Source organism: Camarhynchus parvulus, chromosome Z (genome assembly GCF_901933205.1).
Source record: "Camarhynchus parvulus chromosome Z, STF_HiC, whole genome shotgun sequence".
Taxonomy (NCBI): Eukaryota; Metazoa; Chordata; class Aves; order Passeriformes; family Thraupidae; genus Camarhynchus; species Camarhynchus parvulus.
Window position 1 is genome coordinate 62,062,860 of NC_044601.1, and position 15,516 is coordinate 62,078,375.

A 15,516-nucleotide genomic window follows, 5' to 3' on the forward strand; every position below is an offset into this window, starting at 1 on the left:
TATCTGTTCCTGTCCAAGCAATGGAGCAGATAAAGTTCCCTAAACATCATCCCATAAACATGATAAATGAGTTTGATCATCCCAGAACTTAACAAATACTCTATCCATGACCACTTATGTAACTCATACCTAGTTCAGAAAACAAACAGCCTTCTCAATACTTTAATTACACAGATTGGGTATTCGCGTGACAGGTCCTTGAGAAAAACTGTTAATTCTCTTTTGGAAAATTGTTTATACTGTGAAGTTCTGTGGAGCATGAAAATTAAGCAAGAGACTCAGCAGAGAGTAGTTAACCCTCCACTGAACGTTTTCTTCCTTTTCTGAGGAAGGAAAAATAGAATGTAAAAGGAATCCATCCAAGAATACCTCAAAATGCCAGTTTCATGCCTATAAGACACAACTGAAGAGCTTTGAGTGGCATATACCTTTGAGTATCCCTGCGCAGGTGAAAATGTAAGTCTCTGTGTGGAACTACTTCTGTTATATGGCGTTAAAGGAATAGCATAATTCAAAATGACCCAGAATAAAATGATTAATGATTAAAAAGCAAGTTCAACAGGACAATCATTGCCAAGGCTGACCCATTGTGGACAAAATGTGCTGGGTATATCTATTCCAAGAACATCTCCCTGTGAGCATGAGCTACTGCTGACAGTGATAGTCACCAGCAGCTGCTTCAGATGAAGGAGGTGGTGTAGTGAGAAGTTTTAATTCAAGGTGAGAAATGCAGAGCTCAGGGACACTGGTTACAAAGACGTCCAATCTGCCTCATGCTGAGCACAGAAAAAAGGTCATATTTTGAATCAAAAGTTTTTTAAATGTCACTCTAAAATGGTCTGACAGTAAGATGTTTTTATGTGTATGTCCAACACAGTTCTCCTGTAACTCATGTTCTTTCTGTCCAGCTTGCTGTCCCAAATATTTGGGGAAAACTTTGCAGACCATCAGACCACTGGTAAATGTATGGATGAAGGTTCAGCAGCTGTAGTCCATCCCCACCATTCTGTGAAGACACAATTTCTGAGTCCTGATGTCTACACGAACACAGAGTGTTCCGAGAACCTTGTCCAGAGGTGACCAAACAGCATAAGAGCTATCATTAGTTCATGGGGGCTTTTCCCAAGCTAATTCCTTTCAGCATTCCCAAAGCAAAGAGTTTTTACCCCAGGGTTTGCCTACTCCAAATAACCTCTCTCTGATGGACATCTATTCAAGTTTTCTCTTATTAGTTAGGTGTCACAGCTCTTAATCCATTACATGGGTAGGTGGGGCCACCAGCCCCAAAAATCAAGTAGGCTGAATTGCTTGGGGTACTCTTGCTCCTCTATTCAAAGTAGTCAACAGTACTTGAGTTGGGTACTCTTTGTAGGCAGCTTGAAAAACAGCCTCTCAGGGACACCAGGCTCTGCCCTCAGATGACTATTAGCTGCTCTCAGTGATGGTAGCTTGAAATTCAGAAAACAGAAATTGGCACTTAATCCTTTCAATTTTCCTTCAACACCTCTGACACCTTAATCGTGTTTGTGATCCTTTTCCTCCTGATCTCTGAATCCCACAAATGCTTATTAGAGTAATTAGCCCTCATGATACTGCAATCAAATCGGGCATCTGCTCAGAACTGGCCTTTTCCCTGCTCCCAGAGGCTTGTCAACATGGCACAACCTCCCACCATTAGCAGTATCCGTGCTGTGAAGGGTGGAGCATTTGAGGAGAAAACCAAGCAACTGTCTGCACAGTGGCATGAAGTTAATTTTTCCCCTGAAGCATGTGATAATCAGCCAAGGATTTGGGCTGTGTGAAACTATTTAGAGCAAAAGTTCAACCATGATACAGTCAGAGCAAAGAAGCACATGAGAAAGAAAAGTGTGTGTAAACAGCAGAGAGGAGACAGGCAAGCAAAAAGCGGCAAGCATTTTCTGTCCCTGATCATGATGAGAACTCTAACAAAAACAAGCAATTGTTTCAGTGATCTTTAACCTGACTATTATTGCAGTGCAAAATTAGTGTGTGAAACTCATTGCTGTTAGAACAGCCTACCACTTTTTCTTTTGATTTCTTAAAGCTTGTTTATTTATAAAGAGGTTGAGACAATTCAAAACCTTATTTAATACACAGAAATATAAATATTAAGAACTCATGTTCATTACTATGTACAGCAGGTTAGCAGGGTGATAATCCATTCATTTCTAGCAAGAGAATACTATCATTTTTATCTGTGGCAGCTGGTAATGGCTCCTGTCCAGCAGGAGATTAGACCGTTTATCCAATATGATTTGAAAACACCCATGTTTCTGATGTCATTCCTATGAAATAAATAATGCTTGATCCGTTTTCATGGGACACAGGCTGTAAGTCACTTGCACTGACACAATACAATTGGTCAAAATCACCCTGGCCCAGAGTCTGGAGTGTGGTGCAGACAGCAGCTACTGCAAACACAGATCTGGCTAGCCCATGGCTTGCCAAAACTCAGGTATGGGGTGCCACATCCAACACATGCACATTAACTGATGAGCAATTCCTTCCCTATAACTATCCTTCAAGGAGGCCTTTGTCAGCATTGCAGTACCACAGCTCTGCTGATCCCTGCCCTAAGTGAAATAAGGCAGAGTTTTTGTCATTCAGGGCCTGAAAAAACCTAATAAAATCTGCCCCAGCCAGAGAAGAGGAAAGACAAGGGCATTATCAATTCCCCCCCCCCCCAATTCACCCTGACATGAACTAGCCAAGTAAGAGACTCAAATGACTTTGGCATGCAAACATCTCCTTGGGCTGCTGAGGAAATTTCATGCTATTTCGGGGACAAATTCATTCCAGTGCCAACCTGGCTATCAGTAGACTCCTAGGCAAAGCCATCATGGCAATGCAGGGTTTGGACGGGCCCAAAGAGCATATTTATTCTCTTCTGAGGTGAAATCAGACCCTCCCCTGCCACTTGTAACAATTCACACAGGTTGCTCTCACAAGTCTCCAACAACAGGTACTCAACAACCTCCCTGTAGATACATCTATGCTTAATTGCCCTTATACAGAAGATTTCCTTTACCAAGAGTCAAGTCAATTACTCCTTACCATCTCCCCAGTGGATGCAAAGAACAACAGCTTATTCCCCTTTCTGTAACAGTCTTCAAAAGGGCAAGAAAAGTTTGTGCCATTGTTCCCTTCCCTTTTTCCCTCTCTCCAACTGAAATCATCTGCCTCAACTGTTGCCTCCAGGTCCTGTCTTCAGGACCCAAGCTTTCACCACTCTTGTTCTTACTCTTCAGCCTGGCGCTGCTGCTGCAAACACACGGCACAGGACTACCCTGAGTTACAAACTCCTCTCTCTTACATTCTTCCTAATTAATTAGAATGACACATATCTTTATACAACAGTATTCCATTGCTGATTGCTGGTGGTGATCTGCCATGCTTCCCCTCAGGCACCCTGAGGCCTAACCAGCCATCTCCTATTTCGTATCTGTGCATTTAATTTCCCCTCTCTAAATGCAGTATTTGCTCTTGTCTTTATTGAATTTCATCACATTGATTTTGGGCCTTTCTTCCAATTTATCAAGATAATTTTGAACATACTCATGTTCTGCAAAGTACCTTGTCCTCCCAGGGGGGCTTCCCTATTCTGTAATTTGAGTTGTTAATGAAAGTATTGATCAAAAAAAGACCAGAAGTGACAGCTGGAGAGTCTCACTTGTAGCACTTTCAGAGTCTGACAGTGAGCTCTGTATAACTGCTCTTTGAGCACACTGCCTGAGCCACCTGAGCAGCCTCTTTATGGCCATTTTACCTAATTCATATTTCTCTGCTTTGGTTATATGTATGTCACTGTGTAAGCCTGGATCAAAAGCTTTAGTCAAGTCAAGATGGATTGAGATGATAACCTTGATTGCCTCTCCCTTATTCATGAGGCCCATTTCTGTGGGAAAAAAGGAAAAGAAATTGGCTTGATAATCTATTCTGGACAAATCCATGTCAGCTTCTCTGAATCACCTTATTAGCCAGACATTTAACAGTAATGTTGCCATTTATTCAAGTGCTTTTCCAGTCTTTGAAATTGGTCTGACTGGTCAGTAATTCCCTGGGTCCAATCCCATCATTTTCCTCCAGACATTTCTCCACTCCTTCCAGCCCTTTGAGCACTTTCCTCCTTTCCCTGGTCCTGCTGGTGCTATAGGCCAGCATGCAGCCCGGTGCACTGCTGTGCTATTACCCACACTTTTCCACCCCCTGTGGCTGGCTTTGGATGCCTCTAGCTGGGTGAATTGTCCAGACACTGTTTTCTGGGCTCTGGTACTCTGTCTGTGCCACCTCCCCTCATGCATTTAAGGACAGGCTCTTTGAAGAAAGAATCTGCAGATACCTTTCAGCCAGATATTGGCTCTACAGAATCACTGAAAGTGTGTGAGGACTGATGACAGTAGGCTATCATAGTTCAGTCTGCCCATGCCACAGGTACACAAATAAGTGTGAGTCCATAGGTGACAGCAGAGTGGTGCTTCCCCTCATCCATGCTGCAGAGCACATGCCAACCCTGCCTCTGAGTCAAGACAGTCACTCAGCTCACATGCTGTAAGTGGGCTTGCACATAAACTCCAGCCTCTGCCTAAAAGGCAGGACAGATGTAGCCCAAAAACTCTCTGAAATGCATATAATGGCAAGAAACTGGTCTGGTTATTTCTTTAAGCGCTCCAGGGTATGTTTAATCTGATTTTGCTGATGAGCAAGAACTTATCAAATACTCTTTAATATGCTCTTTCCTTATTCTAACCTGTGCTTTTATCTTCTTGTTATATTAAGCAGACAATCTCAGATACTCACTGTAAGATTAAACAATGCAGCATCAAATATTTAATCCTTATTCATAACACTCAGTAGCAGCTGAAAGCTTGCTTTAGTAATAAGTCTGTTTCTTCATTCCTTTAAATAGATGCTTAGATGCTTCCCAAGTACTTCCCTTTCCCTTTTATGACCCAGGATAACCACAGCTAACTTAACACATTCACTTATTTTTATTAATTCATGTTTGTGCTTTTCCCCAATACTCAGCTTCAGACATGTCTTTGTTTCTGTGCCTCAAGCATTTCCTTGTAAGTCACTGTTGAGTTGTAGATGCAGATGTAAAGGCCCCTCTCAGAGACTCTGCCATTCTGCCCAGCACAGCAGCTCAGGGATTTCACTCATCTGCCTCCTTAGCTGAAGAGAGACACAGACTTGCAGAAGTCCACGAGAGCACCAGAGAAGCACAAGTGCTTCCCAGCCCTGCTGTGCTCTTCCAGTCACCCTCTTTTCCCAAACCTTGGTCACACAGTGTAAGCATTGGGATTAGGACCCTTCTCCTTATATTCACACAGGCTAAAGACTTTTACTCCAGGCTTCCCACTGGCAAACATCTGCTCCTTGAGCAAGGGAACCAGCCTCAGTTCTCTCTTGCTGTGCCTGATCTGGCAGCCAAGCACAGACACAAACCCGCTGTCCAAACCACATTTCCTGTGTCAAAATGCACAACGCTGGGCCAAAGCAAAGTGCCAGAAGAGCTCTGGGGCTCTCTTGAGGTGGACAAGCTGAACATGTGCTGTGATTTAGCAAGAGCACAAACTCTCATGGATGCAGTTTGGCTGCATCTGTTGCACAACGGCCCAGCTCACCAGCTGGCAGATGAAAACCTTATGGATTCTTGCAGAGAGAGTCAGACAGACCAAACTCCAACTGGGAATACCCATCTAAACCTGGGCATGCTAGTCCAGTGGGCACCTTTGCCCTGTGTAGTGGACACTTAATCTGTTTTGCAGCTAACCTGCCTTTTATTCTGCCTCAGCATCATGCTGAGGGCTCATGCTGAAGTGCGGATCTACAATAAATTGCTCCACAGGTCACATCTTCCGAAGCCAGTTTCATTTGCCCTGTGCTCTTGTGCAAATATTCTCCTGGACTACCTTACAGCAATTTCTGATTTGAACTAAGAAGCAGTTCTATTTCTTCATGCTGTCACCCTCAAATATGTTTCTTGTTGGTTCCTGACAGCAACTTTCAGCAAAACAGCATCCAGAAACATCAAGTCATTACCAGCAGAGAAGAAATCTTTCACTTTCTTTTCCTGTCAATGACAAATCACAATTTTTTTGTTTATTCTCCTCTCTGGGTCACTTATCTGTGCTGTTTGCCAAGGGATCTGCTGGTGTAAAAGTCTGCTTCTACACTCAGCTTACCCAGAGTCCACTGACTTTTTGTTTGGCTAAAGCAAAGAGTTTGTCCTTCCTTGCTGCTGAGACAAAGCAGTTCATCTACAACAAAGTTCCCAAATGTCCTCCATCAAGGACATTGCCAGCTATTCTGCACTTGTTGCTTATCATGTCTGACACAATAAGTGGACCTTAACACCTCCCAGAGGATCCTCTTCCAGCAACCACAAGCAAAGCCAAGGCCAGGCAACCTGAGGAGTATAAGCAAAATGCAATGCTGCTCTCCTGCATTCACTCACAAGAGACACCCCAAAATCATTCACTTGGCCATCTAGAAAGTAGAGTACTTAACTCACATGCAAAGTAACTCCAGCATCAGTTTCTACATATCAAGAGACAGGAAGAGCAAGGCTTAGAGGTGAGGAACATTGCAGTGCCTGGAGCCCTTCCTCAGTGCCAACTTGGACAGCAGTACAAGTTATTCAATGTAGAGGTGGGAGGAAGGAAGACAGAAAACTTCATTCCTCACCATGGTTATTTGAGGTAAAAGCAAAAACTGAGCTTAGTCCAGATGACTCATTTTGACTCAAGGCAGTAATGAAGATTTTAAAGGGCTGTGATAACTGAGTGCAGCCTGGTCAAAGGTCAAAGCAGACCAGTCAGACTCTTTGGCTAAGCCTATATTTGGTGAAGAAAGAGCTCCTGGGTCCTGCTTGCATTTGGAGCATATGATATGACTGTGGAGAAGATTTAGCTGTGCTCTGGTTATCTGTAGGTGTGGAGTTCCTGCCAAAGGTAAACGTGGGCAGGCAGGAACCTTAGTAGGGTTCCAGCTGGTCCTTCAGTGAGGGGCACCAGAACCATGGAATCACCAGCATGCCCATGCTGGAGCCAGCATGGCAGGGCACAGCATAAAGGGCTCCTGTCCTGTGATGCACCCTGAGCAAAAGAGATTGCTGGTCTCTATCTGCACTTTTTGCCATTCCTGTCTATTACCTGGGAAACAGACAGCATTTCTGCTGTGGAATGTCTAGTAAGAATGAAAGATCTCAAAAAAAATTTTTTAAAGGTGTGCTTTGGTCAACAATGTCATAGAAGGTATTACTGCTTGATTTTTTTTTCCCCTCAGAAACCCTGCTGTGAAAGCACAGTCCCTGTTCACACCTGTATCCCTGGGCTCTAGAAAAATACTGGTATAAACACAGTGAATCAAACCACAACAAAAGAGGAGAAGCCATCCCAGAGGTGAAGAACCAGGTCTACCATATGGTGAGAGCTGGGCTGTCACTGTCACACTCCAGAGTCTTTGCACATCCAGGAACTTCACGGCAAAAAGAGTCCATGAGTTGGGGTCATTCCTCTGCCACTGCCTGATACCTCCATGGGGAGGATGCTGGAGACTCTTCTGAGGCAAACATGACTTTTTAGGCCAGGAGGCTAATGCCTGCATGAGAACAAAATCAGATATCCAAGAAAGGTTCATCTGAGCCTCTCCGTCCTAGAATCCATTTATTGTTTAAAGGAAGGTAGGTCTCACATTGAACTACAAGTAAAACAGAAGGCTGTATTGAGGCTGCCTTTCTTTCAGTGACATATAAAAAAATAAGCTGTAACTAGATATTTAACAGAACTAAGGAGCACAGGCAGATATATCTGACTCTGTAAGGCCTGATGAAATTCCATCTAGGGTACTTAAGGGAGCAGCTGAAGCAATCTCTGAATTTCATAGCAATTAGCTACAAAAACTAGAAGAGAGGAGAAGTCCTGGGGGACAGGAACAGGGAAAAATGCCCCCAGGAAACACAAAACAAACCTGTCTTGAAGGATAGGTTAAAGGACAGTGGATGAGTCAGCCTAATGTTGAACTTTGAGAGCTGGAACAAAGTATTAAGTCATCTGTACATATATACAGGATAAGAAAATAAGAATCAGTGAATATGGTCTCCTCAAAAAAAGACCTTGTCAAAGAGAATTTATTTCCTTCCTTATCAGGGTAACAAGTCTAAAAGAAAGAGTAGATTTGTTATCTTTAATTTTGTAAGGCTTTTGGCATACTCCCTGTGATGTCTTCAGAAGAAAGATAAGAAATTACTGTGAAGTGGCTGAGTGCTTGAAAATGAATTCCCAAGAATTTAGACAGCAATGTCTTGACCAGGTGGGAGAACATCTCTAGATGGTTCCCATGAGGGACTATCCTTGTTCCTTTTAATTTTTTTAGCTTTATTTTTTAAACTTTGTCTAACCTCTGTTCTAGGTAGCCTCTCCAAGGCATCAGGCTCAGTTTTATACAATATTTTCATTAGTAAGTTGCATATTGAATTGGAAAATACACAGAACATTTGCAGATGATGCAGTTGAAAGACAATGAATTCCATTAGGATAAGGACTCTAAGTCATCTTGAAAAGCTGGAGACGTAATCTGAAAATAATAAGGTGATGTGACAAAGACAAGGGCAGAGGGACGCTGACAGGAATAAGAAAGTATTAAATGTGTAGAAACTAGGGAATTTCTGGCTAAGTGACTGTAGTGCAGGAAAGCATCAGTGGCTGGTGAGGGAATCAGCAAAGTGATATTGCTGGAGTGGCACAGAAATATTTTCACTTGTATTATGAAGTGTGTACCATGTAAGACACAGGAGGCAATGACTCCTGTCTGTTAGTACTGGTGAAGACAGCTAGACTGCCCTGTGTCATTTTAAAGAAAATACTTCAAGAATGATAACACAACATCTGTGAAGCCATGATGGGAAGAAGACACTCTCAAGGCCTCTGTCACTTCTCATTTCTGTCGTTCACAAACAGTTTCCCAATTCCAGAAAGGAAAGTTCAGTTTTATTTTAAATTCAGTCTCACCTCTCACATGTTTACTGTGTGTCATGTTCAATCACATTGTGACTGTTTTGTTCCCTGCAACAGATGAGACTGTTTTGTATAGCAAACAAGTCTTTCGAGTGTGAGTAAAAGCTGATGGGGAGAGATAAATAAAAATTACTTGTTACTTAAAAATAAATCCATTGAAAACTGTTCCTATCTTAAAATCTGGGTTTCTTTTAAATGCAAATGTTTCAACTATGACAGGAATCTGCAGATAAGGGAGCTGCTAAGCAAAGGAAGGTTTTCAGTGCTGTTTAGTCTTTTGTAGAAAAATTTGTTGACATTTTACCATTAAATCATGCAACAAGACAGAATGGATCAGTTCAATTTGCTGAGGAAGTAAACTTGCCTCCATGACAGAAGCCATTGAAGAGGTAAGGTCTATAAGGAATAACTCCTTCTGAGGTGAGTCATTAATATTTAAATATTTGGCTGTAGTGTTTGCCTTAGAGAGGAAATGGTTTAGACATCTGATGAATATCAAAGTGTTCAAAGATTCCAATGTTTCTCAGTCAGTTTGGGCTTTCTGCATTTGTCTTACATCTTTAATGAGCAACTCTGACCTTAAGGACTCCCTGCCATCCTATCTGTAGCAGAGTCAGGGATTTACTCAGATGTCTTCTTACTTTACCCACTGTATGTTTGTGATGATGAACACAGCAGTTAGGAGAGTCAGGGTGGCTGACAGGTTTGATAACAGTAAATAGGTATTGAAACAAAGTTGGGTGCTTCATCTACAAAGAAATCAGGCAGCAAACAAGGCAGCCAGCTTGGCAGGATCATATGTCACCAAGCAAAGGTGCAGGAGGAAGAATTCTTTCAGAATACCTATAATAATGAAAAGCATCTCAAAACCCCCTGGAATAGAAGATACAGCCCAGCACTGCCTGGATGGTCCCTCCAGGAGCAGCCCTGGAGCTGCTCCAGCTGTCAGGCACCCTTGTCATGGGCAAGAGGCTGGATGATGACTTTATTTATGGGTACCACTAAATACTGGGCCTATCTGGTGGAGTATAGCTGTTCTGGCTACAGGCAATACCAGGAACTTCCCATCTAATAATTTTGCAAATTATTTCTTTCCTTCTAGCAGCATATGGCTACTTACAAGTTTTACTACAAGCATTCTCAGGGTTTTCTCCTCCAAAGTCCTTGAAAGTTTCCTGATAGCTGAGGGAAAACTAGATGAGCTCAGTAGCAATGAGGAAACAGTCTACAATAAACTCCCACATCACATTTTGTCCCATAAAAATTGCTCTTTAGAAAAACACTCCTCTCCTACACCTTGATAGGATTTTCCTGGGTTTCAGAGGACCAGGCTCTCTTCAGCACAAGTGAACTCAAGGGTGCAAGGTCAGCCAAGAGCAGCGAGGAATTAGGCCTACTGCATCAGACCATCCACCGATTTGGGGTGCAGAAAAGGGGTAGGGAAACCTTTCCTACTAAAGAGCATATGTGGTGGTGGTGGGAGGGACTCAGTAGTAAGCAGAGAGCATGGACATAGGAGTGCCACGGAAGCAGGGCAAAGGCCCAGCCTGAGGCTGAGAATTACTCATGCTTCAGAGACTCAGATTTATCTGAAGGAAGCAGAGCTCAGTTATAAATAGCACTGGATAAGGCTGGCCCTACTTTCAGTTTGTTTTCTTCCTGCTGGGACTTGGATGCTCTGCTTTGTACAGTGTTTCACCAGGAATCTGTGTGCTTGTTCCCCTCACAGCACTGCCCAGTGAATTTATTAGGCTGGTATGTTAACAGAGGAGGGAGTAACCAGACATTAGACTGTCACCTGTTTGTCCTGTCTGTGTTCCCATGTCAGACACAGCACACAGCTGAGCAATGCATGCCAGAGGCCAACAAAGCTCCAGGGCATTTCACCAGCTGCAATTCAATTCAAGCTCTTGGTTTCAATTCTGACTGTGCTCATGGTACAAGATTCCCAGTTTACAATAGACAAAATACGAAGTTTCCCACTCTGCATGCAGGAAAAGCAGACACACAGGGCAGGCAGGTTCGCACCCAAACCCCCAAGCTGCCTGATGTTGCTACATCAGAGAGAGTGACTGCAATGCCTGACAGAAGATTCCCATCACCACAGGATCAAGTGGATTGCAGCAGGGATGGGGAGAAACTCTCCTGGGGCCTGCTGGATGCTGAGAGCCCCAAACACCACAGCAAGCTGTGCCTATCAAGGTGGGAGAAGGGTGGGATTCATGGGCAGCCCCAGCTCCCTGTATCTCACTGTGTATCAATGTGACCTTGCCTGCAGCATCCCTGCCCAACTTGTCTCTAACTCTGCCATTATCATTCCCTTGCTTTTATTTTATCCTCTCCAGAGCAGTATTCTGTTGTTTCACAGGCTGTATAAGAGCCATTAAGACCCATCAGTGTATTTATATCTACACTATAAAGCAGCAGAGCAGAATTCAAAGACCCAAGCAATGAAACAAATGCATTACTACCTCTCTGGTATTTTAAACCTCAGACTAACACCTTCCAACATCCCAAGGCTTAAAGGGACTTCTAAATTTTATAAGTGAAATTTTCTCCACAAAATAGCCTCAGTGCAACTAACAGGCAAAGAAAGTTTCTTATATGTTGCTTGGAGAGACCAGAAAAGAAATAATCAACCTGAAAACTCACAGAAGGATGGTTTGGATGTTAAGTAAAGGGAAGAGGGTAAGAGTAGCATGAGAGAAGAATCTATTTAGCAAGAAACAGTGAGAGCAGAAGGTAGAAAATAAGTTCAGCATCTGAATGAAGTACAGAGGGAAATGCAGCATCAAAGCAAAAAGAGCTCATTTTTAGACAAACATTACATGATCTGCAATGGACATTTTGCTAGACAATTTCTAACCCAAAAGAATCCATGCCCAAGGCATAATTTAAAAATAACCATGAATAATTTCTGAATCTCCAGAAGACACAGATACCATCTCAAAAAGTACAATGCCAAAGTTAAACTATCAGAGATTTTGTTCGTTATTGTCAAAGACATTTAGGAATAAGCATTTGGATGTTCACCTCTCCTAACCTATAGTGGCTTAAAAAGTGTCCAACAGTTTTGGACAAGGTATAAGCACACAGCAAAAATTGTACAAAAAAATTTTATATTTTATTTTATTTCTGCCACCGGACTATCTTGCAATTTCCAAAAAATTTCCACCACTTCCACCATGCATAAATGACCCCAAAGCTTCCAGATGAATTTCTGTGGCTCAGCACAGCCTTTCCAAAAAGTGGTAGAAGTTAACTCTGTGGGAGACAGGATTTCCTCCATTAGGGCTGTGCCTGTAGTGAGCTCTCACAGCAACTGAGGACAACAAAGAGCTGCTGATCTTGACCCTGATTTCTAAAGCAAGCATATGGCAACTTTTCCCAAGCACAGCCCTTCCCCTCAGCTCCCTCCAGAAGATGAGAAGATGACAGGGACACAACTGATGTTAGTCAGTCACTAAAAGCCTCATGGTGCTGCAGTGAGGAGCCCAGTGTCACGTGCTCAGCAGACAGGACAGCTGCTGCAACAGCCTGTTACTGGACACAGAATTCAGTGTAGGCAGCAGGACTGCAGCTAAGGACTGCAGGGGGAGTGAAAATGACTTCCAGCAAGGGAGCCTAAGACAGACTGAGATCTCTGGACCCCAAATGGATGCTCACTGGTCCATGGATGTTCCTCCCATTGCTTCCTACTTCTGTGCAAGGGCAGAATGAGCGACTTCTCTGGTCTCTTACTGCTGGGATGTCAGAAGTTAATTCAACTTTCTGTCATGTTTGCACTGGGCCAGGTATGCAAGGCACAGCTGGTGGCACAAAAAAGGTAGTAGGAAGATGGAGCTGAAGAGGAAGGTCCTCGGTGCAAACACTGAACTGACCCAATATGAGAAACACAGTTGTCTTGCATTACTGAAGAGTTTGATGCTAAATGACCCTCACAATTAGGTTTGTGCTCCATTTTGCTTTCAGGCTACATTATTCCTCCTTTCTTGGGTTCAGATTCCTTGGGTTCAGGTCTCTGCTGCTTTCCTTTCTTCAGATTTGTGTTTCTCCTCTATAGTTATCCCCTACCACTATCATCACAGGGATGACATTTTTTTTCACTGAACTCTCCTCAGCAAACATCTATTTTGTGCTTCTTAGTGAAGGCAACAGGAGGGGTGTTGAGGCTGTTCTGATACAGCTGATCTTTATTCTGGCCTTGATAGCAACCCTCTGTCTTATATTTTTCTTGTATTTCCTTTGCATTAAAAAATTCGTGCGCCTGAAGCCAAAGGAACAAAATATTATGTGAAGCAGTAACATCTCAGAGGCAATGTGAGCAGCAAAATCTGTTTGTCTGACTGCAGATGACAGATTTAAGAGAATGCTCACCATCAAAATGAAACAATGTGCTGGTGTGACAGTGGATTATGAACAAAATCCTTTCTTTTTTTTTCTCCTAAGCGCAGAAAGTATGGTCAGCTTCTCATAAAGACCTTTCTTTGTGGAGTTGTGTTTGGAAGCACAGAGTGGGGTGAAGAACAGCAGGCTACGCTTACTTTAAAGGGGTTTTCATTTACTTCTATCAACAAAACAAGAATTCAGGGATGGCTTCACAAACTGCAAAAGTTCAGTGTAGATTTATTTAAGAACTTAGATTGGAGCACAGAAAATAGAAGGGATCACACAATTATGTGACAAACTCCAGTGAGCAATTTCAGGTGTGTTTTGTCAGGTTGACACTTGAGATGGGACTTCCACAGGCTCTCCTGGAAAACTATTCTGCAAGCTGACACTCCTTTTAGTTTCCTTTGGCAGTTTTCAGGCTATTACCATCTTGCCTTGACTTCTTTGTCCAAACCATGAGCACCACATCTAACCTGACTGGGATTTGGTGAAGAATTAGCCTGCAGTGGCCAGCCCTTTCTCTTCCCATGTACAAATATAATAATTTGTATATTATAATTCCCTCAGGAGGCCATCTGAAGCTCCATGGTATTAGCTCCTCAGGGAGGCCAGATCAGCCTCAGTAAATCAACACTGAACAAAGCTGTGCTTCTAACCAGTGAGGTCTCCACAGCAATTCCAAACCACACTCTCCACACAGGCATGCTTGTGACAGCCAAGATTTGCTTGAAGCACAACTAAAAGAAATGTTCCATTTGCAGATCCTAGGGTCAACACTCTGCAGTGGGAATTTCATCAGTAACTCTGATAGTGAGCAAGGAAAATAAAAAATTATTTTCAACCCTCTGCAGCAGGATTGGCTCTGCACTAGTCTCAGCAGAAATAACATCCTTTTGGCTTGTTGTGAAAGTAAAATAGAAGCTCACAGTGAAAACAAATCTGTCAAATAAGATGTGTTTTAGGAAGGAGATTGAACAACAGAAACAAACCCTGACATACAGTTTTAGTTATCAATTTCTGATTCTGAACTACTCAAGTTTCCAAATAGTTCAAACCTAAAATATCTGGTATATCTCAGTGAAAAAAGGTAAGAGAAAAACCACTCTTCTCAGCTGTAAATAAACCCTAAACACAAACTTTTTAAAATAAAGGAGAAAGAAAAAAAATTAAAGCTAGAAAAAGGTGAGGCTCTATGCTGAGACCCCCTTCCCAGCCAGGTGTCCCTTCTTCCCAGAGAACACAGCTCCTGTGGCTGCCAAAATCTAGCCCAGTAGTTCCACATGGGCTGACCTCATTAACCTCCAGAGCCAAGACCTGGGACTGAGCCTTTGGGTCAAAAACAAACACTGCTCAGGGACTTGCTTTGTAGGCCTACTCAGAGATGATGGGAGTGTGAGGATTTTGCTGACTAACTGAGACTTATTTTTATTAAAGGGGAGTTTAGGTTAATGCCACACAGTTTTTTTTTCCCAGCAGAAAATGACAGGCTTGACACAGTTTTTTAGCAGATGACTCCTTTTAAGCTGGTGCTTACATTCAAAGCTAGAGGCCTGAATTCACTGACGTGGGAGACAATTTCTAGTTCTATGGTCCTGTGACACTTGAGTTTTGATGGTAGTAGCTACATCACACTGCACACATATCCATTCATATGTCTATGTACGTGTTTATGCCTCTCTGCTTATTCCTCTCTGAGGATTTGGATCCTCACCAATTAGTAAGAAGCAATTAGAAATGTGTAATTTAAAACAGGCTAGAATTTTCCATTATTTACAATGCAGTAGCACTTAATACATGGGAGATAATTGCCAAATCTATAAGAAACCATTGCTCTGCTCTTTTAAAAAATAGGGAGTGGTATAAGGTAGACAAACTTTCTTAGGTAACAGAAGTAGAAAATTTGTATTATTTTATTTTGCTCTTAACAATGGGAACATTACATCAGCTTTGTTTTATGCAAACGTACTGAGACATTACTAAGTCACTGAAAATGAAACAGCACAAGAAAAGATCTGTCAGTCTGCTTTACCCACTTCCCATTTTTCTTCCATTGTGAAAGGGCTGCATTGTTTCAAAAGAAAAAAGC

At 42.5% G+C, this 15,516-nt stretch overlaps 1 protein-coding gene across 2 annotated transcripts in view; it reads right to left on the reverse strand.

Moving 5' to 3' along the window:
- DNAI1 (dynein axonemal intermediate chain 1) overlaps window positions 1–15,516 on the reverse strand; it is a 137,164-nt gene that overhangs the window by 56,197 nt on the left and 65,451 nt on the right. The gene's annotated exons all lie outside the window — the stretch shown is intronic.